The sequence below is a fragment of the Pristiophorus japonicus genome, chromosome 13 (assembly GCF_044704955.1).
Source record: "Pristiophorus japonicus isolate sPriJap1 chromosome 13, sPriJap1.hap1, whole genome shotgun sequence".
NCBI lineage: Eukaryota > Metazoa > Chordata > Chondrichthyes > Pristiophoridae > Pristiophorus > Pristiophorus japonicus.
This window is the reverse complement of record NC_091989.1, coordinates 142,616,351-142,642,824: the sequence shown is the minus strand read 5'-3', so window position 1 is coordinate 142,642,824 and position 26,474 is coordinate 142,616,351. Positions and strand designations below refer to the sequence as shown.

At 48.2% G+C, this 26,474-nt stretch overlaps 1 protein-coding gene across 5 annotated transcripts in view; it reads right to left on the bottom strand.

The window, feature by feature from the left end:
• Positions 1 to 26,474, bottom strand: part of LOC139278859 (NLR family CARD domain-containing protein 3-like) — a 228,282-nt gene that overhangs the window by 145,684 nt on the left and 56,124 nt on the right. For 2 of the 5 annotated variants that reach the window (XM_070898059.1, XM_070898063.1), the window contains one exon: positions 23,552 to 25,599. The exons of 2 other annotated variants lie outside the window; for them this stretch is intronic. The gene's annotated coding sequence lies outside the window, so the exon portion shown is untranslated. Of the gene's footprint in view, positions 1 to 23,551; positions 25,600 to 26,474 lie in introns of those variants that run through there. One more of the 5 variants, XM_070898060.1, reaches the window with a different exon arrangement.

The window sequence follows — 26,474 nt, the reverse complement described above, 5'->3', positions numbered from 1 at the left end:
CAAACAGTTCTTTGTGCATGTTGATGCACGTCAACTTCTTTGACGGTTCAGCCAGCACCTGTGCCATGTAAGCAGAGATTCGGTCTAGCTTGGTGAACGACTTTCCCCCTGCTTGCGTTGTGAATAGGTCCTCCGCTTTGGGTAGTGGGTATTGGTCCTGTAACGAGACTCGGTTGATTGTCACCTTGGACATTCCCCGCAGATTCTGACCATCACATCGCTCTTTAGCACTGGCACGATTGGACTGTCCTGTTATATATGTATACTTGTATTTACTCTGTACAGCCACCAGAGGGCTCATCCCCTGGAGTCCCAAGGGATCCCATAATCCCTTGTGAGCACAGGTATTTAAGGAGGCGTCACAGGTCAGAGAGACACCCTGGAGACCTGCAATAAAAGAGTAAGGCCACACTTCACTTTGAGCTCACAGTGTTCAGTCTGACTCCTTCTCCATACACTACAACTGGCGATGAAATACAGATAGCGAACCCAAAGATGCAGATAACGTGGGCATCCTGGAGAAATTCTCGGAGGGAGATGATTGGGAAACTTTTGTGGAGCGACTCGACGAATACTTTGTGGCCAACGAGCTAGATGGGGCAGAGAGCACTGCCAAACGAAGGGCGATCCTCCTCACCGTCTGTGGGGCACCAACATATAGCCTCATGAAGAATCTGCTCACTCCAGTGAGACCCACGGAGAAATCGCATGACGATTTGTGCACACTGGTCCGAGAGAGAGCATTTGAACCAGAAGGAAAGCGTTCTGATGGCGAGGTACCGGTTCTACACCTACAAAAAGTCTGAAGGCCAGGAAGTGGCGAGTTATGTCACTGAGCTAAGATGCCTTGCAGCACATTGCGAATTTGAAGACATTTGGAGCACATGCTCAGAGATTTTTTCGTACTCGGCATTGGCCACGAAACCATACTTCGCAAACTTTTGACTGTAGAGACCCCAACCTTGAATAAGGCCATAGCGATAACCCAGGCGTTCATTGCCACCAGTGACAATACGAAGCAAATCTCTCAGCACACAAGTGCTGCTACAAGTACTGTGAACAAAGTGATGTTTACGAATCATAACCTAAAGGGCAGGTCACACATACCTGCAGCTACACATCCACAGATGACTCAGAGTCCACCATCAAGGGTGATGAATGCAAGGCCATTAACACCTTGTTGGCGCTGCGGGGATGATCATCGTTTCCATTCATGCCGATTCAAAGGATATGTTTGCAAGGGCTGTGGAACAATGGGACACCTCCAACGAGTGTGCAAGCGAGCTGCTAAGCCTGTTATACCTGCAAACCACCATGTTGCAGAGGAGGACAGATCCATGGAGGAAGACGACAAACCAGAGCCTCAGATCGAGGAGGCAGAGGTACATTGGGTGCACCCATTGTCCCCCGATAATGCTGAATGTTGAACTAAATGGACTCCCGGTGTCAATGGAGATGGACACGAGCGCGAGCCAGTCCATCACGGGCAAAAAGATTTTTGAAAGATTGTGGTGCCACAAGGCCTCAAGGCTAATCCTAACTCCAGTTCGCACGAAACTAAGAACTTGCACGAAATAACTGATTCCTGTAATCGGCAGTGCTACCGTAAAGGTCTCCTACGATGGAGCGGTGCACAAGCTACCCCTCTGGGTGATACCGGGCGATGGTCCCTCGTTGCTCGGCAGGAGCTTGCTGGGAAAGATATGCTGGAACTGGGACAACGTCCGAGCGCTATCGCCTGCTGACGACCCTTCGTGTGCCCAGGTCTTAAACAAATTTCCTTCTCTGTTCAAACCAGGCAACGGGAAATTCCAAGGAGCAAAAGTGCAGATCCACCTAATTCCGGGGGCGCAACCCCATCCATCACAAGGCGAGAGCAGTACCGTACATGATGAGAGAAAGGGTAGATATCGAACTAGACTGGCTGCAAAGAGAGGGCATAATTTCCCTGATCGAGTTCAACGAGTGGGCCAATCCTATCGTCCCAGTCCTCAAGAGAGACGGCACTGTCAGAATCTGTGCCAATTACAAATTAACTATCAATCATTTCTCCCTGCAGGATCAATACCCACTACCAAAGGCCGATGGCCTCTTTGCAACGCTGGCAGGAGGAAAGACGTTCATGAAGCTGAATCTGACTTCAGCGTACATGACACAGGAACTGGAGAAATCATCAAAGGCCCTCACCTGCATCAACACGCACAAAGGTCTTTTTTGTTTATAATAGATGCCCGTTTGGAATCCGATCGGCGGCGGCGATATTCCAGAGAAACATGGAAAGCTTACTGAAGTCGGTCCCGCACACCGTGGTCTTCCAGGACGATATCTTGGTCGCAGGTCAGAACACAGTCGAGCATCTACAGAACCTGGAGGAGGTTCTTCGTCGACTCAACCGCGTGGGGCTCAGGTTAAAATGCTCGAAGTGCATTTTCCTGGTGCCTGAAGTGGAGTTCCTGGGAAGGAGGATTGCGGCAGACGGCATCAGGACCACCAACGTGAAGACAGAGGCAATCAAAAATACACCGAGGCTACAGAACGTGACGGAGCTGCGGTCGTTTCTGGGACTCCTGAACTACTTTGGTAACTTCTTACTGGGTCTCAGCACACTGATAGAACCACTGCATGTCTTACTACGAAAAGGGGACGAATGGGTTTGGGGCAAAAGCCAAGAAAATGCCATTGTATAGGCAAGAAAATTGTTATGCTCAAACAAATTGCTTGTGTTATATGATCCATGTAAACATTTGGTACTAGCATGTGATGCGTCATCATATGGCGTTGGGTGTGTATTGCAGCAAGCTAAATGATTTCGGGAAACTGCAACTGGTTTCTTATGCATCCAGGAGTCTGTCTAAGGCTGAGAGAGCCTACAGCATGATTGAAAAAGAAGCGTTAGCATGTGTCTATAGGGTAAAGAAAATGCACCAATACCTGTTTGGGCTAAAATTCGAATTGGAAACTGACCATAAGCCACTTATATCCCTGTTCTCCGAAAGTAAAGGGATAAATACCAACACATCGGCCCGCATCCAGAGATGAGCGCTCACGTTGTCCGCATACAACTACGCCATCCGCCACAGGCCAGGCACAGAAAACTGCGCCGATGCTCTCATCGGGTGGAAATGGTGCGGCCCGCAGATCTAGACATGGTTATGGAAGCATTTGAGAGTGAGCAATTACCCGTCACTGCCCGGCAGATCCAAACCTGGACAAGCCAGGACCCCTTATTATCTCTAGTCAAAAGCTGTGTGCTTCACGGGTCCCAGTGGAAATGCAGGAAGAGATAAAGCCGTTCCAGCGGCGCAAAGATGAAATGTCTATACAGGCAGACTGCCTTGTGTGGGGCAATCGAGTATTGGTCCCCAAGAAGGGCAGAGACACCTTCATCAATGACCTCCACAGTACCCACCCAGGCATCGTAATGATGAAAGCGATAGCCAGATCCCATTTGTGGTGGCCCGGTATTGATGCGGACTTAGAGTCCTGCATTCACAGATGTAATACATGCTCGCAGTTAAGCAATGTACCCAGAGAGGCACCGCTAAGTTTATGGTCTTGGCCCTCCAAACCGTGGCCCAGGGTACACGTCGACTATGCAGGCCCATTCTTGGGTAAAATGTTCCTTGTGGTTGTTAACGCCTACTCCAAGTGGATTGAATGTGAGATAATGTCGGCTCACACGTCCGTTGCCACTACTGAAAGCCTGCGGGCCATATTTTACCAGTGCTGAGTTCAAAGAATTCTTGACCTGTAATGGGATCAAACATGACACATCTGCCCCATTTAAACCAGCGTCCAATGGTCAGGCAGAGAGAGCAGTGCAAACCATCAAGCAAGGCTTGAAGAGGTAACTGAAGGCTCACTGCAGACTCGCTTATCCCGAGTCCTGCTTAGCTACCGCACGAGATCCCACTCACTCACTGGGATCCCACCTGCTGGACTGCTCATGAAAAGAGCACTTAAGACAAGGCTCTCGTAAGTTCACCCTGATCTACATGAACAGGTAGAGAGCAGGTGGCTTCAACAAAGTGCATACCATGATAGCGCAAATGTGTCACGCGAGATTGAAATCAATGATCCTGTATTTGTATTAAATTATGGACAAGGTCCCAAGTGGCTTCCCGGCACTGTCGTGGCCAAAGAGGGAAGCAGGGTGTTTCGGGTCAAACTTTCAAATGGACTCATTCACCGGAAACACTTGGATCAAATCAAACTCAGATTCACGGACTATCCTGAGCAACCCACCTTCGACCCTACCTTTTTTGATTCCCTAACATACACACCAGTGGCAACCGCCACCACGGTTGACCACGAAGCAGAACCCATCATCCACAGCAGCCCTGCAGGGCCCAACACATCAGGCAGCCCAGCAAGGCCAGCTGTACAGTAGCCCAGCGAGGGCCCAACAAATGATTCAACAACACCAGCTTTCACACCGAGACGATCAACCAGGGCAAGAAGGGCCCCAGATCGACTCACATTGTAAATAGTTACACTATTGACTTTAGGGGGGAGTGTTGTTATATATGTATACTTGTATTTACTCTGTACAGCCACCAGAGGGCTCATCCCCTGGAGTCCCAAGTGATCCCATAATCCCTTGGGAGCACAGGTATTTAAGGAGGCTTCACATGTTGGAGAGGCACTCTGGAGACCAGCAATAAAAGACTCTGGTCACACTTCACTTTGAGCTCACAGTGTTCAGTCTGACTCCTTCTCCATACACTACATGGCCCACTTGTTAAACTCGACTGGCGATATGATTGCCTCTCGTTGAAGTCTGTCCAGCTCGATTTCGACTTTCTCTCGCATCATGTACGGGACTGCTTGGGCCTTGTGATGAACGGACCATGCCCCAGGAACAAGATGGATCTTCACTTTGGCACCTGTGAAGTTGCCGATGCCTGGCTCAAATCACGCCGGGAATTTGTTTTGCACCTGGGCGCACGGGGCGTCATCCACCGAAGACAGTGCTTTGATGTCGTCCCAGTTCCACCGGATCTTGCCTAGCCAGCTCCTACCTGTAGTGTCTCTGTACCTTGTTACAAACTCACACGAGGCATGGATACATCAGACACAGTCACTCTGTGACCGTCACTTTTTCCCAGGACCAAAGAGTGCTGACCCTGGGTGGGACCTCCCCTTTTATACCTGGAAACCCAGGTGAGGAGTGTCTTCCGCAAGCTCACCCCGTGTGGTCAGGGTGTGCATTTCAAGGGTACAGGTACAGTGTGCATGAGTTACAGTTACATAACTATTGTCTGAGCAAGATGGTGAAATACATGACATCATCTCCCCCCTTAAGTCTTTTAGTTTCAGAGGTTAAGTCTATCGGGTGGTCGACGCAGTTGTGCCTCTGGTGGCTGAGCCTCAGCACGCGTCTCTGTCACTTGAGGTGATTCCGGCCTGGTTAAGAACAAATACCGGGTCATCTATTTCTATACACCTCCCCCTTGAGCCTCGATCATGGAGCTCGGTTTGGGACTGGGGCTTACCCTCAACAATGTCTGCCAGGTCTGGGTGAATGAGGGACAGCCGCGTCTTGAGAGTGCGTTTCATGAGGAGTTCCGCTGGCGGGACTCCCATGAGCGAGTGCGGCCGGGACCTGTAGGCCAGCAGGAGGCGCAATAGGCGGTACTGAAGAGAAGGTCCTTGGATGCGTAGCATGACCTGCTTTATGACTTGGACCACCCGTTCCGCCTGGCCATTGGAAGCCGGCTTGAACGGCGCTATCCAGACGTGCTTGATCCCATTGCCCGACATAAACTCCTGGAATTCATGGCTGGTAAAACACGGGCCATTGTCGCTGACCAGGATGTCCGGCAAGCCGTGGGTCGCGAAAACCGTACGCAGACTCTCCACTGTGATGGATGTCGTGCACGAGTTCAATATGATGCACTTGATCCACTTCGAGTATGCATCGACTACGATCAGGAACATTTTCCCCATGAACGGGCCCGCATAGTCTACGTAAATACGTGACCATGGTCTGGTGGGCTAAGGTCAAGGGCTGAGTGGAGCCTCCCTGGGGCCATTGCCCAGCTGGCACACGTCGTGCACCTGCGAACCCAGTGTTCCAGGTTTGAGTCAATCCCCGGCCACCATACATGTGACCGGACAAGACCCTCATTAACACGATGCCAGGGTGCTCGCTGTGGAGTTCCCTGATGAACGCTTCCCTTCCTTTCTGGGGCATAACTACCCGGCTGCCCCATAACAGGCAGTCGGCTTGGATGGAGAGTTCATCCATCCGTCTCTGAAACGGTCTGACTTCCTTGGGGCACGCCCTGTGTGCGGGCGCCCAATTCCCAGTCAGGACGCATTTCTTTATCATGGATACGAGGGGGTCCCTGTTAGTCCAGAGTTTGATCTGTCGTGCTGTGATGGGGGAGCCCGCAGTGTCAAAAGCCTCAACGGCCATGACCATCTCGGCGCTCTGCTCCGAACCCCCTCGGTGGTGGCCAGTGGGAGCCTGCTGAGTGCGTCAGCGCAATTTTCGGTGTCTGGCCGGTGCCGTATGGTGTAGTCATATGCAGCCAGCGTGAGGGCCCATCGCTGTATGCGAGCTGACGTGTTAGCATTGACAGCCTTGCTGTCGGACAACAGGGATGTTAACGGCTCGTGGTCCGTCTCTAGCTCAAACTGTCTGCCGAAAAGGTACTGGTGCATCTTTTTCACACCATAAACACACGCGAGTGCCCCCTTCTCGACCGTGCTGTATCCACTCTCTGCCTGGGAGGGCGACCTGGAGGCCTAAGCCATCAGTTGGAGTCGGCCGTCATCGTTACCCTGCTGCAATACACACCCAACCCCGTAGGACGATGCATCGCATGTTAAAACCAGTTTTTTACAGGGGTCATACAAAGTCAACAGTTTGTTGGAACACAGCAGGTTCCTCACCTTATTGAAAGCCCGTTCTTGACAATCCCCCCAAAACCATTCACAACCTTTACGGAGGAGCATGTGTAACGGCTCCAACAATGTGCTTAAGTTTGGCAGAAAGTTCTCAAAATAGGTCAAAAGTCCCAGGAATAATCGCAACTCTGATGTGTTGCCGGGCCTGGGCGCCCAGCGAATCGACTCAGTTTTTGATTCAGTGGGCCGGATCCCGTCTGCGGCAACCCTCCTGCCCAGAAACTCGACCTCTGGGGCCAAAAACACGCACTTGGCCTTTTTCAGCCGCAAGCCTACCCGATCCAATCGGCGTAGCACCTCCCCCAGGTTGTGGAGGTGTTACTCGGTGTCTCGATCCGTTATAAGGATGTCGTCTTGGAATACGACCGTTCTAGGGATGGACTTGAGCAAGTTGTCCATGTTTCGCTGAAAGATAGCCGCTGCTCAACGAATGGCAAACGGGCACTTGTTGTAGACAAATAATCCTTTGTGCGTCGTGATGGTGGTCAGAAGCTTGGAATCTTCTGCCAGTTCCTGAGTTATGTAGGCCGAAGTGAGGTCCAGCTTCGTGAACAGTTTTCCACCTGTCAGCGTGGCAAATAGGTCTTCCGCTCTCTTGCAGCGACACTCGGTTGATGGTGGCTTTGTAGTCGCCACAAATTCGAACCGAACCATCTGCTTTGAGGACGGGAACGATGGGACTTGCCCAGTCGCTGAATTCAATGGCCGAAATTATGCCCTCTCTGAGCAGCCTGTCCAGTTCACTTTCAATTTTCTCACGCATCACGTACGGCACCGCTCTGGCTTTGTGGTGCACTGGTCTGGCGTTCAGAGTGATGCTTATCACTATTTTAGTGCCCTTGAACGTACCGACACTGGGTTGAAACAGTGACTCAAAGTTTTGCAAGACCTGCGAGCATGAACTTCGCTCCACGGATGAAATGGCGTGCACATCCCCCATTTCCAATTCATCGCAGCGAGCCAACTCCTCCCCAAAAGCGCGGGGCCATTTCCCGGAACAATCCAGAGTGGCAGCCGGTTCTGTAATCCATTATGCGTTGCCACCAAGTTTGCATTGCCCAGCAATGGGATGATCTCTTTGGTGTACGTACGTAGCTGCGTCTCAATGCGTTCCAGTTTGGGCCTGCTAGCTCTGTGTGGCCATAGTCTCTCAAACTGTTGGGCGCTCATGAGAGACTGGCTAGCTCCCGTATCCAGCTCCATGTGCACCGGGATGCCATACAGTAAGACTTTCATCATCATGGGTGGCTTTTTAGTGTATGCGCTGTGGACGTCAGCCACATGAACTCTCTGAACTCCCGCATCCATGGTTGTTCCCCAGGCCTCATCCTGCATTTCAAACCCTTCGTCTGGTTCCTCTATCTCGCAGACTAGCCTCACTACTGCCTTTTTGCACATCCTGGCCAAGTGTCCACTGACATTACAAATCCTCTTTTGGCACTGTGTCAACCCCCACATCTCCAGCATGAGCTGAGATTGCTGTTAACAAAAGGACTATTCCCAGGCATTCCTCTCTGATGGCCCGTTTGGCTGTTTCTAAGCACTCTGAATGGTCCCATCACGGGATGCATTGTTCCTCGTGATGGCATGAATTGCCGATCCCCTTTCCATTGTCCCTGTTGCGGGCCCACCCTAGAGTTTGTTGCTGCCTGGGCGGTGTCGAATTGCCCTTGCCTGTCTGCGGTTCTGTGTTCTGGGTTCTGTATCAATGTTACAACATTAACTCCCTGGTTCATCGCAATGTTAAAACCAGGGCTGCGTGCGTAAATTAGCTTGGTCTCCTCTTCCCCTGCCATAAAGGTCTGAGCTATCAACGCCACCCCTTCTAAAATCAGGTCCTTGGTCTTTATAAGCTTCCTGAAAATGCCGGCATGATTAATACCCTCGATGAAAAAGTCCCTTAACATCTCCCCCCTGCAGGCATCAGAGAACGTACAGAGACTGACCAAACACCGCAGTTCCGCCACGAAGTCCGAGACGTTTTGACCCTCCCGACGCCGGTGAGAGTAGAACCGGTGCCGGGCCATGTGTACGCTACTTGCCGGCTTGAGATGCTCACTGATCAGCTGGCTGAGCTCTTTGAAGGACTTGTCTGCTGGCTTTTGGGGTGCGAGCAGGTCTTTCATCAGCGCATACGTCTGTGAACCACAGCTGGTCAGTCGATGCGCCCTCCGCTTGTCAGCCGCTGTCTCTTCCAGCCAGTCCTTTGTGACAAAGCTCTGCTGGAGTCTTTCCACAAAGTCGTCCCAGTCCTCACCCACACATTAGCGTTCCTCTGCCACTGGTGGCCATCCTCGTGGTTCGGTGATTCCCGTTTCTCGTAGCCAGATGTAGTGTCTCTGCACCTTATTGCAAACTCACACGAGGCATGGATATATCAGACACGGTCACTCTGTGACCTTCACTTTATTCCCAGGACCAAGGAGTGCTGACCCTGGGTGGGACCTCCCCTTTTATACCTGGAAACCCAGGTGAGGAGACACCCAGGTGTCTCCCGCAAGCTCACCCCCTGTGGACAGCAGCGCATTTGGAAAATGGTGACATGATAGGTCCAAGTCAGCATGGATTTGTGAAAGGGAAATCATGCTTGACAAATCTTCTGGAATTTTTTGAGGATGTTTCCAGTAAAGTGGACAAAGGAGAACCAGTTGATGTGGTATATTTGGACTTTCAGAAGGCTTTCGACAAGGTCCCACACAAGAGATTAATGTGCAAAGTTAAAGCACATGGGATTGGGGGTAGTGTGCTGACGTGGATTGAGAACTGGTTGTCAGACAGGAAGCAAAGAGTAGGAGTAAATGGGTACTTTTCAGAATGGCAGGCAGTGACTAGTGGGGTACCGCAAGGTTCTGTGCTGGGGCCCCAGCTGTTTACATTGTACATTAATGATTTAGACGAGGGGATTAAATGTAGTATCTCCAAATTTGCGGATGACATTAAGTTGGGTGGCAGTGTGAGCTGCGAGGAGGATGCTATGAGGCTGCAGAGTGACTTGGATAGGTTAGGTGAGTGGGCAAATGCATGGCAGATGAAGTATAATGTGGATAAATGTGAGGTTATCCACTTTGGTGGTAAAAACAGAGAGACAGACTATTATCTGAATGGTGACAGGTTAGGAAAAGGGGAGGTGCAACGAGACCTGGGTGTCATGGTACATCAGTCATTGAAGGTTGGCATGCAGGTACAGCAGGCGGTTAAGAAAGCAAATAGCATGTTGGCCTTCATAGCGAGGGGATTTGAGTACAGGGGCAGGGAGGTGTTGCTGCAGTTGTACAGGGCCTTGGTGAGGCCACACCTGGAGTATTGTGTACAGTTTTGGTCTCCTAACTTGAGGAAGGACATTCTTGCTATTGAGGGAGTGCAGCGAAGATTCACCAGACTGATTCCCAGGATGGTGGGACTGACCTATCAAGAAAGACTGGATCAACTGGGCTTATATTCACTGGAGTTCAGAAGAATGAGAGGGGACCTCATAGAAACATTTCAAATTCTGACGGGTTTAGACAGGTTAGATGCAGGAAGAATGTTCCCAATGTTGGGGAAGTCCAGAACCAGGGGGCACAGTCTAAGGATAAGGGGTAAGCCATTTAGGACCGAGATGAGGAGAAACTTCTTCACCCAGAGAGTGGTGAATCTGTGGCATTCTCTACCACAGAAAGTAGTTGAGGCCAATTCACTAAATATATTCAAAAAGGAGTTAGATGAAGTCCTTACTACTCGGGGGATCAAGGGGTATGGCGAGAAAGCAGGAAGGGGGTACTGAAGTTTCATGTTCAGCCATGAACTCATTGAATGGCGGTGCAGGCTAGAAGGGCTGAATGGCCTACTCCTGCACCTATTTTCTATGTTTCTATGACAGGGTATGCATTTCAAGGGTACAGGTACAGTGTGCATGAGTTACAGTTACATAACTATTGTCATTGCAAGATGGTGAAATGCATGACACTGCCGAACAGCGTTGGGCCATCGCCTGGTACAATCCATGGTGGTAAATCATGCACCATTCCGTCATACTATACATTCACTGCCGCACTGCCGATAACAGGTATGAGTTCTTTAGTGTAAGTGCACAGCATAGTGTGAATCGGGCTCAGTTTTGGCTTCTGTGCTTTGTTACCCCACAGTTTCATAAAAGCCTTCTGGCTCATAGTCGATTGACACGCCCCCTGTGTCCAATTCCATGGAGACTGGAATGCTGTTAAGTTTAACTTTTAACATTATTGGAGGACTTTTGTTGGTGAAGGTGTGCACCCCATACACTTCCTCCTCATCCCCCGGTTGAGTTGCTTCTCTTGCTCGTTCAGTGTGATCCGCGCTGGATCGGTCGTCCTCTGCTGACTGCCATGTGGTGAGTCCGAGGTCGTTGCACATTCGCTGGAGGTGCCCCATTGTTCCACACCCCTTGCACACATAGTGCTTGAGTCAACATTGATGGGCTCTATGACTGCCCCCGCAGCGTCAGCATGGTGTTAATGGATTCGCATTAGCACTACACAGCGGCCTCTGAGTCATCCTAGGCCTGGCCTTTGCGGTGGTGTGGGCCCTACCATGTACAGTTCTGCCCGCTGAAGGCATTATTTTATGCACAGTATTTGCTGGTGAGCTTCAATTCTGTGAAGATATCTGTTTCGTGTTATCGCTCGTGTATATGAAGGCCTGGGCTATCGTGATGGCCTTGCTCAGAACTAAGGATTCGGCAGAGAGTAGTTTGCAGAGGATGGCCTTGTGGTCAATTCCTAACATGAAAAAGTCCCACTACATTTTCCTCAAAGATCCTGCAAATTCGCACTGTCCCGCAAGGCATCTTAGGTCGGCGACAAAACTCGCCACGTCCTGGCCCTCGGAGTGCTGGTGCGTGTAAAAGCGATATCTGGTCATTAAGATGTTCTCCTTCGGCTGGAAGTGTTCCCGGGCCAGCACACACAGCCCTGTATAAGTCTTGTCCGTTGGTTTGACCAGTGCCAGCAGATTTTTGAGGAGGCAATATACCGACGACCCACATACGGCGAGGAGAATCGCCCTGAGCTTGGTCTCCGTCTCAGCCGTGTCTGGCTCATTTGCCATGAAGTACTGGTTAAGACGCTCAACGAAGGCTTCCCAATCATCACCCTCAACAAATCTCTCAAGAATGCCAACGGCAGCCATTTCCGCATGAAAGTTCGTGATCTGTAACTCGCCGCCAGTTGTTAAGTTCAGAATAACTCCACGAGGCTGTGTTGTAAGCGCAAACCATTGTGACCTTGGTCTCTGTAATATAACTCCAAAGTGAGGCAGCAGCATGGTAGACTGCCTTTTATACCTGCTTGCTCCAGGGTACACAGGTGACCCATAGGTCTCCCACAGGTATGCCCCCTAGTGGCAAGTCTTACACATAGGTTAGGTTCACATACATAACAGGATCTGCTGACTCTGTAACATCTCACAGCCCAGTCTGACACCCCGGATCCACTGAATATGTAAGGCGTTGTGCCTAACGCATACAGCCCTTCTCAATAACTGGCATCACGAGAGTAGCCGAGGAGGGAGAAAGACATGTCAAAAAATTCAAAGCTACATATATAGAATCATCGAATCATAGAAATGTACAGCACAGAAGGAGGCCATTCGGCCCATCGTGTACCAGCTGATAAAGTCTGTACCAGGTGATAAAGAGCTATCTATCCTAATCCCACTTTCCAGCTCTTGGTCCGTAGCCTTGTAGGTTACGGGACTTCAAATGCATAGCCAAGAACTTTTTAAATATGATGAGGGTTTCTGTCTCTACCACCCTTTCAGGCAGTGAATTCCAGACTCCCACCATCCTGCTACCAATTACTTTAAATCTATGCCCCCTGGTTGTTTACCTCCCTGCTCAGGGAAATAGGTCCTTCCTATCCACTCTATCTGGGCCCCTCATAATTTTAGAAACCTCAATTAAAATTCCCCTCAGCCTCCAATGCTCCAAAGAAAACCCCCAGCCTATCCAATCTTTCCTCTAACTAAAATTCTCCAGTGCTGGCAACATGTTCCTAAATCTCCCCTATACCCTCTCTAGTGCAATTCCTGTAATGTGGTGACCAGAACTGTACACAGTACTCTAGCTGTACTTCATTGGCTGTAAAGTGCTTTAGTCGTGAAAGGCGCTATATAAATGCAAGTTTTTCAAGTCTTCTTTTTTTTCTATATTTTTATAACAGCTTTGCAGAAATACTCCCTAGACTTCCCTTTACTTTTGAATCACAGTTGCATAAGTGGAGGAACTGATCTAAAATGTACATCAGGAAATAATATTTTTCTCAAAGAGATAATAACTGAGAATCGACAATTTGTCTTATGCTAAAAAAAAACTAAAATAGAGAAAGTTTGGAAGAACCTTGGCACGGTTCCAAGATGTTTGAAGCCACAGTACGAGTCTCAGAAATAGTCCAGCTCACACTTAGTTCTTTCTGTAGTAAATGCCAAAAGAAATATTTCCCCAAACAATTTCAGATTCCGAATTCTTCTTCTCCAACATGAGAATAAATCACAAATTTAGACCATTTCATGTTCAGTTGAGAATATCTAATATTTGTGGTGCCAAAAATGCTCGGTCCCAACATTGGTCCTGGGGTGCAAGTTGGGTGCAGGATCCTTGACAGAAGTGGGAGTTCCAGCAGGAGATGGGATTGCTAGGTCTGCTCCGAATTGCCTCCAGCTAATAATTCATGGCAATTTCCTCAACCCTCTCTGCCGCTCACCAACCTCGATGCGAGGATGAACCTGGTGTACAGGTTGCTTCAGTGGTGCAAGTGGAAACCGACACCCCTCAAAAGAATACTGGCCCCCTTATAAAAAAGACCAATGGAACAGCAATTTAAACATTTGATGAAAATAGCCAAAAAGCAGCTTACTTATCGTGTAGGAGTTCCGAGTAGAGTGCTTGCTTTGGGGGTCTTGTGTTGGGCATGCGGACAATGTGGCCCGCCCAATGGAGCTGGTTGAGTGTGGTCATTGCTTCGATGCTGGGGATGTTGGCCTGATCGAGAACACTGACATTGGTTTATCTATCCTCCCAGGGGATTTACAGAACCTTGCGGAGACATCGTTGGTGGTATTTCTCCAGCGATTTGAGGTGTCTACTGTATATGGTCCATGTCTCTGAGCCATACAGGAGGACAGGTATCACTATAGCCCTGTAGACCATAAGCTTGATGGCAGATTTGAGGGCCTGATCTTTGAACAATCTCTTCCTCAGGTGACCGAAGGCTGCACTGACGCACTGGAGACGGTGTTGGACCGCGTCGTCGATGTCAGCCCTTGCTGATAATAAGCTCTCGAGGTATGGAAAGCGGTCCACGTTGTCCAAGGCCGCACCATGGATTTTGATGACCGGGGGCAGTGCTGTGCGGCAGGGTCAGCTTGGTGGAGGACCTTTGTCTTACGGATGTTTGGTGTAAGGCCCATGCTTTCGTGCATCTCGATGAAGATGCTGACGATGGCTTGGAGTTCAGCCTCTGAATGTGCGCAGACCCAAGAGTCGTCTGCGTACTGTAGTTCGACGACAGAGGATGGGACGGTCTTGATATGGCCTGGAGACGACGAAGGTTGAACAGGTTCCTACTAATGGCTCGGCTGTGCTTTACATACCAAGAAGGTTTGATCCCTGCTCTATGCTGAGTAAGTTGATCTTATTTTAAACAATGGCAGGCACAGGAGAAGCTGCAAGGGCCCTCAAATTTGTGATGCTGTGTTGGAGGTATTGTGGTGGAGGTCGGCAGGAGGGATATCTTTTTTCCGCCGAGTAGCAGGAAGATATCAAGGCAAGTTGCCTGGTACAAGTTCCTAAATCCACATTAGAAGCATAAGCTAAAAGCTAAAAAAAATCTTAATTCTAGGAATATGCAGGGACCCTGAAAAGAAAACAAATGTTTGTACTACTGTATATTGATTGTTGTTCAATTAGAAATACTGAAAAGTGCTTCATGGGTTCTTTGCTTGAGAATTCACAGCAACACATTGAAGGAGTGAAAGTGAAAAAAAAAGCACACAAAATCCCTTGCTTCAGGTTTTAAAATGGGACCCTTGGCTTTGGTGGATCCCCATTTGGTTTGACCTCTAACATTACATTCTTGAGACTCATCTGTCTTAGCCACTTTACACTGTTTATTCTGGTTGTATTTCGGGATGGCCGTGTACCCTTGCAGACTTAGTAAAAAATAGAAACCAGTCCTACACTGTGAAGTAGTTGGCTACAATGCTATAAAAGTGAACAGACAAGCTGGCTATATATCATTACCATGTAAAGACTCTCTGGGGGTAATTTTGACTTTGCGTGATAGTGTAATAACGATTCAGCCACCTGATTTTCATTTCTATTGAAGTCAGACTGACAAATTATTTCAATTAGATAGGATGGGGGGACCAAGGGTCATGTGTACGAATTACGCAAGGGACGAACTAGGTTAGATATCAGGTGGTTCTTCTTTTCCCAGACCTATGGAACAAGCTGCCAGCTTGTGCGGTCAGTGTTGATTCACTGGATACCTTCAAGAGCGAGCTGGTTTGGTCCCTGATTGGGGCAAGAACGCATCATACATGAGGTTGGTATCAAATGACATAAGTCATGATTGATATAGTCTCCTGGATTAGTTATGGTCGCCTAGAGGGATCAGAGAGGAATTTTTCAGATTTTTGTTTCCCTAATTGGCCTTGCGTTTTTGTTCTGGTTTTTCGTCTTTCTCAGGTAACTACATGGCAGCTTTGGGGTAACATGATGCACAAGTATCACAACTGTATGGGACGGGCTAGATGGACCAGATAGTCTTTTCTTGTCTGACACTTTCATAGGTTCATACTTCCCATGATGCAAAGCAGAGACAAAAGGAATAAAGATCTCTAATGCCAGGTCCCTGTCCCCCATTCCCCCCACCCCCTGTGTACTTCTAAGGAATGTTCCAAAGAACGTGGTTGGGTAGGGCACTTCAGCCTGGATCAGCGGAAGCATGTAAATATTAAGACAATGAGGCAGGAATTATTGTAAAATGTCTGTGCCCCATTTTCCTGGTGGAGGCCCAAAATGGAACAAGACTCACTAAAAGTAGATATTGGAGATTGCACCCAGTGACTTCAAATTGGAGTATTTGAGATGGGTTTGCCTTGTCAAATCTCCCAGGTCTATCAGGAGGATGACTGGGACTTGAGTCTTCTGGCTGCTGTTTTTGGACAGCAGTCAGTGGTTATTATCAGTAATGCAAGCCTCTCAGATGTACAGCAGCAGTAGAGTGTCTTCCCTTGTTTTGGGGTGCAAGTCCATTCAAGGTGCCTGTCTGCATGGGGAGAATATTGGGGCCATGATAATTGTCTGTAGGTTCAGATCAAGTCATGAAGAGAACACTTAAGGTGCGCTCCGCCAAGCTTGCACCCGGGTGGAGGGGTTATTGTCCTTAACATGTTTGAGTCTTAGCTAGAATTAAGATTGACACTATCGTTCCCTATTGAAATTTAAAGTGGGGACGAAAGCCCAGGTGTTGCTTTTTCCAGTCAGGTTTTTTGATCTTTAGAATAACCAAGAAGCTTGGAATTAAATTAGTGGTCCTTTGAAGGGCAAAGGGTATTTCGTTTGTAGATTGCAAACCATGTAAATTAAATGTAGAAATGATTTCAGTTGCTGGAGACTGTCAATGTATGTGAGCTTATAGACAATTGCATTACATGCTAAATGATCAAACCATCAAGAAGGCTTTGCTCTTGGAGTCCAAACTATACATTGCCTAAAGCATCAACAAGTCCTGGGTAAGAGAGCTGACATGTGAGGGATCAGAGCTGGGATAAAGGGGTGCGGCAGGCCCAAGGGCAGAGACATTAGACCTGAGCGAGACCGGAGCTGGGATAAAGGGGCACGGCAGGCCCGAGAGTAGAGACAGCATGAGCTGAGTGAGACCAAGGCTGGGATAAAGGGGCAACGCAAAAAAGTAGAATTTGAAAGAGTGACTTCAGAGTAAAAAACCTAAAGTGACGTCAGCGCAAGGGAAAGAGCTGATTGGTGAGTGTTTTTTTTTAAGTTTTAAGTTTATTTCTTCTAAGTTAGTTCTTAGTCTAGTAAATAGAGGCAGGGCAGGGCAGCTCAGTCTCATGTAGTGTGCATCTTGTGCTATATGGGAACTCCAGAACACTTCCCATGTCTTAGACAACCACATGTGAAGGAAGTGTCATCAGCTGGAAGAGCTCGAGCTCAGGGTCTCGGAGTTTGATCAGTAGCTGGAGTCACTGCGGGCATCCGTGAGGCTGAGAGCTTCGTAGATAGTACGGTTCAGGAGATGGTCACACCGCAGCTTAAGAGTATTCAGGCAGAGAGGGAATGAGTGACTTCCAGACAGAAGAGGAGGACCGGGCAGGTAGTCCCCTGAGTGCATCTCACTTTCCAATCAGTATTCTGTTCTGAGTATTGGTGAGAGCGATGGTTCCTCTGGGGAGTATAGCCAGAGCCAAGTCCACAGGTGGCTCAGCTGTATAGAGGGGGAGGAAGAAGGGTGGTAGGGGATTCGATAGTTAGGGGATAAGATCGGCATTTCTGCGGCTGCAGACGTGACTCCAGGATGGCATGTTGCCTCCTTGGTGCCAGGGTTAAGGATGTCTCTGAGCGGCTGCAGGACATTCTGAAGAGGAATGGTGAACAGCCAGAGATCATGGTCCATATTGGTATCAATAACATAGGTAGAAAGAAGGAGGATAGGAGGATAATAGAAGGGTAGAGCAGATGAATGCGTGGCTGGAGAGATGGTGCAGGTTGGAGGGCTTCAGATACTTGGGGCACTGGGACTGGTTCTGTGGGAAGTGGGACCTGTACAGGTTGGATTGGTTGCCCCTCAACAGGACCGGAACCAATATCCTAGTGAGGAGGTTTGCTAGTGCTGTTGCTAATTTGGCAGGGTGATATAACATTAGAAAGGGGAAATAAAGTGCTCAAAGGATTGGGAGAGGCAGAGAGCACCAAAGTAAGAAATAGTAAGATATTAGGTGGGGTCAAACTAAGAGAGAATACAGGATGGTCTAAGATGGGTTTACAGTGTATGTATGTGAATGCACAAAGTGCAGTAAACAAGGTAAGTGAGTAGCAGGCACAAATAACCTCATGGGAATATGATGTTGTGGCAATAATAGACCTGGCTCAAAAAAGGGCAGGATTGGGTAATAAATATTCCTGATTATAAGGTGGTCAGGAAAGACAGGGAAGGAAGGATAGGAGATGGGGTGGCAGGATTGGTTAAGGAGAATGTTACAGTGCTGGAAAGGGAGGATGTCCTGGAGGGGTCAAGCACAAAATCTATATGGCTAGAGTTAAGAAATAATAGACATGCCATTGCACCACTAGATGTATTCTATAGACCACCAAATAGTGGGAAAATATGGTGGAGCAAATTTGCAGAGAAATTACAGAGAGGTGCAAGAACTCTAGAGTAGTAACAGTGGGGGAATTTAAGGGGCTGAAATTGCCCGGCATCCCGTTTGGGGTGCACAATATGAATTATATGAATATTTAGCGCCCGGCGAGGTGGGCCGCTAAATGTCGCTGAATTGGGGGCTTTGTGCGGGGCGGTATTGGTGGCGTGATTTGCCTCCACGGGGCGGTAGCGCGGCGTTAGCGGGGTGTGAGGCTCAGCATCGTGCTGACACGTCACAATGTCCCACCCCTTCTTTTAAAGGGGAGGGCCGCTGCAAACTCTGCAGCTGCTTTCTTGGAGCCCACTGTCGGGCGACAAAAAGAGTCGTCCAACAAAAAAAGATGGCGGCTGTGGCAAGAAACCCTCCCTTTTAAGGACAGCCGGGGTGCCTCAGCCTTGACAGCTTCGCCGCACATCAATCTCGCATTCCTCAGGGGCAATTTACCCCACGTGGCGCGAGGCGATAAACTGTGGGCACGCACGTCGGTGACATCATCACGGTGTGCGCCCCCACCCGGGCTGAAAAGTATGGGGCGCAGCGCAAACCCGTTTTCGCCCGCAGCATCTCGGGGGCAATTCCGGGCGGGTCTCTTCCATCACCCGCCCTCGGGCAATAAATCATTGGTGCCCCATTAGCGTCTCCTGGAGGCGCTAAAGTGGCTATAAAAAGGGGCAATTTCGGCCCCCAACTATTCTAGTACAGACTGGGATCGTAACAGTGTTAAGGACAGAGAAGGGGAAGAATGTGTTCAAAGAAACTTTCTTGATCAGTATGTTTCCAGCCAGAGGAGGGAGGAGGCATTGATGGATCTGGTTCTGGGGAGTGAAGTGTCAGGAGGTGACATTTAGAGAACAGTGATCATATAATCGTAAGGTTTAGATTCTCTATGGAAAAGGACAGGGAGCAATCTAGAGTAAAAATGTTTAACTGGGGGAAGGCCAATTTCAGTGGGATGAGAATGGATCTGACCTGCGTAAACTGGAATCAAAGATTGGCAGGCAAAATTTTAATGGAACAATGGGCTGCCTTTAAAGAGGAAATAGTTTGGGTACAGTTGAGGTACATTCCCACAAGAGGGAAAGATAGGGCTCCCTGGATGATGAAACAGATAGAGGATATGACAAAGCAAAAAAAGAGCCCGTATGACAGATATCAGGTTGCAAATACATCTGAGAATCAGGCTATGTATAAAAAGGACAGAGGAGAAGTGAAAAGGATAATAAGAGGGCAAAGAGAGGGTATGAGAATAGAATTGCAGCCAACATAAAAGTTAATCCAAATAGGATGCATCCGAGGATGCTGAGGGAATTGAGGGCGGAAATCGCAGAGGTACTGGCCATAATTTTCCAATCCTCCATAAATACGGGAATGGTGCCAGAGGACAGGAGAATTGCAAATGTTACACCATTGTTCAAAAAAGGGTGTAAAGATAATCCCAGCAACTGCAGGCCGGTCAGTTTAACCTCAGTAGTGGGGAAGCTTTTAGAAACAGTAATCAGGGACAAAATTAACAGTCACTTGGATAGGGGTGGATTAATTAAGGAAAGCCAGCACGGATTTGTTAAAGGCAAATCGTATTTAACCAACTTGATAGAATTTTTTGATGAGGTTGATGATGGTAATGCAGTTGACGTAGTGTACATGGATTTCCAAAAGGCGCTCAACAAAGTGCCAGCAAAGTTGAAGCCCATGGAATAAAAAGGACAGGGGTAGCATGGATACGAAATCGGCTTAGTGACAGGACACAGAGTAGTGGTGAATGGTTGTTTTTCGGACTGGAGTGGTGTTTCCCAGGGGTCGGTTCTAGGATCACTGCTTTCCTTGATATATACTAATGATTTTGGCGTGGGTGCACAGGGCACAATTTCAAAATTTGCAGATAACACAAAACTTGGAAGTATAGTCAATAGTGAGGAGGATAGCGATAGACTTCAGGAAGACTTAGACAGACTGATGAAATGGGAGGACATGTGGCAGATGATATATAACACAGAAAAGTGTGAAGTGATACATTTTGGTAGAAAGAATGAGGAAAGGACATATAAACTAAATGGTACAATCCTAAAGGGGGTGCACGAACAGAGAGACCTGGGGGTATGTGTGCATAAATCGTTGAAGATGGCAGGGCAGGTTGAGAAGCCAGTTAAAAAGGCTTACGGGATTCTGGATCTCATAATTAGAGGTACAGGTTGAACCTCCTTTATCCAGAACTCCCTTATCCGGAACCACCCCTCGTCCAGAACCATTCCCGGCCATCGGGTGGCGCATGCACAGAACTCAGACATGAACAAATTGAACAAATTGAAGCCCTTCCTCGCTGCCAACTCCCACAATCGCTGGCCTGACCCTGCGATCCACTGCCCCCCTCCCATGATCTCTCCGCTGCACTCCCAGCCCCAAGCCAGCCAGCCCCAATATCCCCTTGCTCAGTACCTGTACCATCCAATTTAACGTGATCACCATTCGTCCAGAAAAATCCCTGATCCAAAACAGGCTAGGTCCCAAGGATAAGGGAGGTTCAACCTGTATAGAGTACAAAAGTGTAGAAATTATGATGAACCTGTATAAAACACTGGTTCTGCTCCAACTGGAGTACTGTGTCCAATTCTGGGCACCACACTTTAGGAAGAATGTGAAGACCTTAGAGAAGGTGCAGAAAAGATTCACGAGAATGATTCCAGGAATGAGGGACTTCAATTACATTGCTAGACTGGAGAGACTGGAGTTGTTTTCCTTGCAGCAGAGAAGATTGAGTGGAAATTTGCTAAAGGTGTTCAAAATCATGAGGGGTCTGGACAGAGTAGATAGACAGAAACTGTTCCCATTGACAGATGGACAAAGGACACAGATTTAAGGTGATTGACAAAAGAACCAAAGGCGATGTAAGAAAAAATGTTTTTACGCAGCTAGTGTTTGAGTTCTAGAATGCACTGCCTGGAAGGGTGGTGGAGGTAGACTCAATCTTATCTTTCAAAAGGGAGTTGGATAAGTATCTGAAGGAAAAAAAATTGCAGGGCTACAAGGAAAGGGCGGGGTAGTGGGATTAGCTGAGAGTCGGCAATGGTTCGACGGGCCGAATGGCCCTCTTTTGTACTGTAACCTCTCTAGGATTCTATGATTCCAACAGTGACTTGCTGATTTGCATGGAATGCAAACAATGCCGATCATTGGGCTCAAAATTGGCCCACCCCTTTTCTCGGTCGTCCTGCAGCGTGGCCAGTCGAGTCGGGGGCGGAGCCAGCGTCCTGCGCTGAAAACAGTGCTGGGACATCTGCACATGCGCATTGAAGTCCGTGCATGCGCAGTAGTGCCGAAATTTGGCAATCGGCCATTTTTAAAGGGATACTTAGCTGCTTGAGTTTTGGTGCTAGAGAAAGTGCTGTGAAACGAAATCAACTGCTGGAATCAAGAAGCAGTGAGTGCTCTGTGTTAATATCAGTGCTGCAAGCCTGCAAAAGTTCCAGAAGGAGTGCTGTATTTCTGAAAATCATTGCTGCATGCAAAATAAGGACTGTGTGTTTGGAAAATCCACTGTGTGTCTAAGAGCATTGGAAAAGTACTGTGAGTGTCACTACAGCAATGCAACAACGTGCACCAAGAACGAAGAATTTCTTGCATGACAAAGTGGAGATACTAGTTAATGTCATTGAGAACAGATGGCAAAAGCTGGATACCAGCAGCAGAGGTAGCACAAAAGTTCCACCCAAAGAAATGAAGAAACACTGGAACCAAGTTGCAGAAGATTACTGTGCAATGGTGACCACCATGAGATCTGGAGGCCAGTGTAAAAAGAAGTGGCAGGACCTTGGTCAAGTAGTTAGTGTAAGTAATATTTTCATTTATTCAATGCAATTGCAATTGTAAATGTGGCCATCTGTATGTCCCAACCAACAGAGAGACACCAACTCTAAAAAGTTATATTTTCATCTTTGCAGAGGAAAGTGGTACACAACAAAAGAGAGAGAACTCGAACAGGAGGAGGCCTGGCAAATCTGCATCTACTGACACCCTTGGAAGAGAGGGTCGCTGCTTTGATGGGTCTTACCTGGAGAAAATCAATTAGTACTGCACAAGCTGGGCCCACATGTGAGGGGGAGGGTAAGCCCTGAAAATTCATCGTGGTCCTTCAAATCAACCTTCTGCTGGCTTGCTATGTGTGAGCCTACTCATGGCACTCATTCTGCCCCCTCCTTTGCTGCTAACCATTTGACTGTTCTGTTATATTTTGCAGAACCTGATGCCAATCATGAAGATACAGAAGAAGATTCAAACGCGGACGAGCCTAACCCTGCAGACCAACATGGGATAGTGAGGGGTGGGGGGTGCTGGTGGGAGGGGGAGCGGATGGAGATGGATGAAGGGGACAATGTTGTACTGACTATGGATGAGGCCACGTTAATGGACTTGGCGTTGGCAACCCCTTCCATGAGTTCTGGTGTGACATTCCTTGGTTTCAGTCAATCCATGATTAGTGGTTTCACTTCTGACATTCCATGGTTTCACAGCGTCCGAGGTTGAGGGTCCCAGTGGTGGTGTATTGCAGCATGGAACACCCAGGGTCCCACCGTCGAGTTTGCGGGTCCCAGTGGTGGTGGGACACAGCATGGAGCACCCAGGGCCCCACCGTCCCAGCCTGCACCTACCACTGAGGGGGTGCCACAAGGCAGACGCAGGGTGAGGGGAAGGAGAAATCGACCACGCTCTCCTGAGATGCAGGATGCAACGGATGTGGTTCAGATGATGGCATTGAGTGGGGAGAGCACTGACCTTACCCGATCACTCCTGGACACCATCAGTGGGGTGAGTGATGAGGTAGCGGGACTGTCGGGAGAAGTAACAGTAATCGTACGGGAAATAGGAATGATTTCCGGGAACCTCAGTGAGGGAATAGTGTCCATGAGGGAGGGAATGTCAGAGGCAGTGGAAAGGACGACACTGACAATGACACAGGCCATCAGGGAGAGCATGTGTGAGTTAGCTGCTGCAGTAAGGGCCATGCACCATTGAGAGAATCAACTGCCACTCCCACTGCAATCCCCACACCAGCCTCTGAAGAGACCCAAGCCGGGCCCTCCACATTAACACCTACCCCACCCACCCCCAATGAAGAAGTGCACATTCATCAAGATGGGGATGAGAGATGGGTGCGGCCTTTCTTTGCTGCTGTTGTTGTTGATGTTACCGTTGTAACTGTTAGTGTGAATGTTTTCTCAGAAGAATCACTCAATACTCAGAGTCGGTTCCAACGCCAATGCGGCCTTTATTTTCGCATGCGGGGAGGAAGCCTCAGGACTGGATCCAGGCACTTATCTCCGACAAACGAAGAAACTCATCGATATTTATATGTTTTACAATAGTTCTTTACAGTTACTCAGCCCACTTCGGCTGGACACAATCCAATCATAACGATTATAGATTACATATAGGTTTCTTTAACCCAATAGAATTCCCCTGATACCTCAGGGGCTGTATGTTCAGTTTTTGTCAGCTCGGGCTGATTAATGACCTCGTTATGTGAGGCAGGTTCTCCCCTTATCTCTGTTCTTCGGGGTTCGGCTGTGTGAAGTCACTGATTATACCAGTGTACTATAATGGTTCATTATAATTATCTTGTATCCAAGGCATTCCTGGTAGTGGGCCTCACAGGGTCATTGCTCGGTCAGCCCCAGTTCATTACTTGACTAACGGGGTTCCCATCATGCTTGGGCAGCCATTTTATATGTGGCCACTTTAAACTTATATGAGTTTAGATATATTCAGCAGGTGCCTAATGCCTAGTGTTTTGATATATTCAGCAGGTGCCTAATGCCTACAACAGTAACTGTTTTCAAATTGAAAGTTTTTTGTAAGTTATATAATTTACAAGTTTTTAAGTGATCTTAATAAGTCATATTAAAGTAAAGTTTGATACAAGAATTATTTATTACACTAAAGGTAAGTACATTGTAAACTTTTGAATAAAATATATTTTACATTAAAACTGAATCATCTTCCATTAACACAACACAACATTTAAGAACAACTCCAAAAAATAAATATGTCGATGCGGAATAGTTGTCGCTGAGCCCTCAGGCATTAGTAAAGTGTTCACAGATGAGCTGCTGGCGCAAGGCTCGAGCAATTGTTAAAGGAGCACGATGGCCCGCCATCCTCCGACATCATGCTCCGGCCTCAGGCACTTGCATGGTTTCCTGATCCTCGTCATCTTCCTCCTCCTCCTCCTCCTGCTCGTCACCTGCATCTTGCACATCATTATCATCAGCCACTCTCACTGCAGGTGAGTCTTCTACTGTCAGCTGCTGCTGCCTCATGATGGCTAAGTTATGCAGCATGCAGCACACAACAGTGAACTGACCGACAATCTCAGGGGAATATTGCAAGTAGCCTCCGGAATGGTCCAGGCATTGGAAATGGCGTTTCACGATGCCAATGGTCCACTCTATGATGCTGCGTGTCATAATGTGCGACATGTTGTATTAATGGTCGAGCTTCCGTCCGGGTTACGTGTAGCCAGGTGGCCAGGCTGTACCCTTTGTCTCCCAGTAGCCAGCTCTGCCCTTCTGGCTGCTGCTCAAACATGTCAGATATAACGCTGTCACGTAGGATGAACACATCATGGGTGCTGCTAGGGTATCTTGCATCGACTGGCATGATGCGATGTTGTCACACATGAGCTGCACATTAATGGAGTGGAAGCCTTTTCTATTCCTGTACTGCTCAGCATCCTCCACAGGTACTCGCAAGGCGATGTGGGTACAATCAATGCAACCCTGTACCTTTGGGAAGCCAGCAATCCTTGAGAACCCCACAGCCCTGTCATGGATTGCTTGGGCGGTCATTGGGAACTTGATGCATACTTGATTCCTCCGTGCATACAGTGCAGCTATGACTTGGCGAATGGAGACATGTATTGCACGTTGAGAGATGGCGCACACATCTCCAGTTGTAGCTTAAAACGATCCCGAGGCATAGAAGGAAAGTGTAGCTATAACCTTCACTTCAACAGTCCACCTGCTGCTTCTCGGCTGTAAGTCTGGTCTCAGCAACTCACAGATCTCACAGACAACTTCTCTGCGGAAACACAACCTTCTGACACAATCTGCATCACCCAGGTCCAGGTACGAATGCCTGACTCAAAATTGCCGAGGTGGGTAAGGCCTCCTGCCCAGCAGCCTATGGGCTCTGATGTTCCTGATGTGATGAACTTTAATCAATTCTCTCCTATGTAGCACAATGATGCAGAACCATTGCAAAATCCATGGCATTGATATTGCTGCATCGATACTTAAAGTAAAAATTAAACTTTCAAAGGTCAAAGAAGGTGAAAAATGGCAGCACAGCACTTCTCCCTCTCCACCCAAGGTATGTATATGGACCAGACCCAAAGGTGTTCTCTCCCCCTCCCCACTTCAGTCATGTGGCTTCTCTCTCCCCCCTCGTCACCCACCCACCCTCTCCCACAGCCCCCCCCCCAGCCTGTTGTAGCCTGGTTCATTCCTGCGGCCTGTGTGTTCTGCCGAGCCCAGCTGCAGTCGGTGCGTTCTCCCGCTGACTTCCCGGGGCCGAGGTAGGATTTAAGTTTTCTTTTTTTTTATTATTCATTATTGATGGTTTTTATGCTTCTTGAATGTTGTTGTGAAGGTGTTTAGTACTTTGCAAGGTCCTCTGTGCTTCCCTTCCCCCGCTAACTCTGGCTACCTGCGCTGATTTCTCAACTCCCCTCAAGGGTTTTCTGTGCAGCCACAAGTGGCTACATGCGCTGGCCTAAATTAGTTTGGAGCAACTATTAGCTGTCCAAACTGGCTTAAATGGCCAAAACAGGCATAGGTGGCTGGTAACGCCCCCTTTTGAAAAAAAACGAAACAAAAAAAAAATCCTAACTAACTCACTTACACTGGCGCAAATTAAATGTGCAGAATGGGGATTTTTAAGATACTCCAGAAAAATCAAGTTGCTCCAAAAAAAACGGAGCAATCCTGGGCAAATTTGGGCCCTTTGTTCCACCTCTTGAATATATTACAGCCCTGTAATGCACTCAAAGCCATTGTTTGCTTCCGCTATTTTAATTATTAAATGTAGATGTTGAGCTAGTGCATTATTACACTTAGTACACTAATCAGTACATGGCTTTGCAGATCATGCAAAACTTTTCACATATA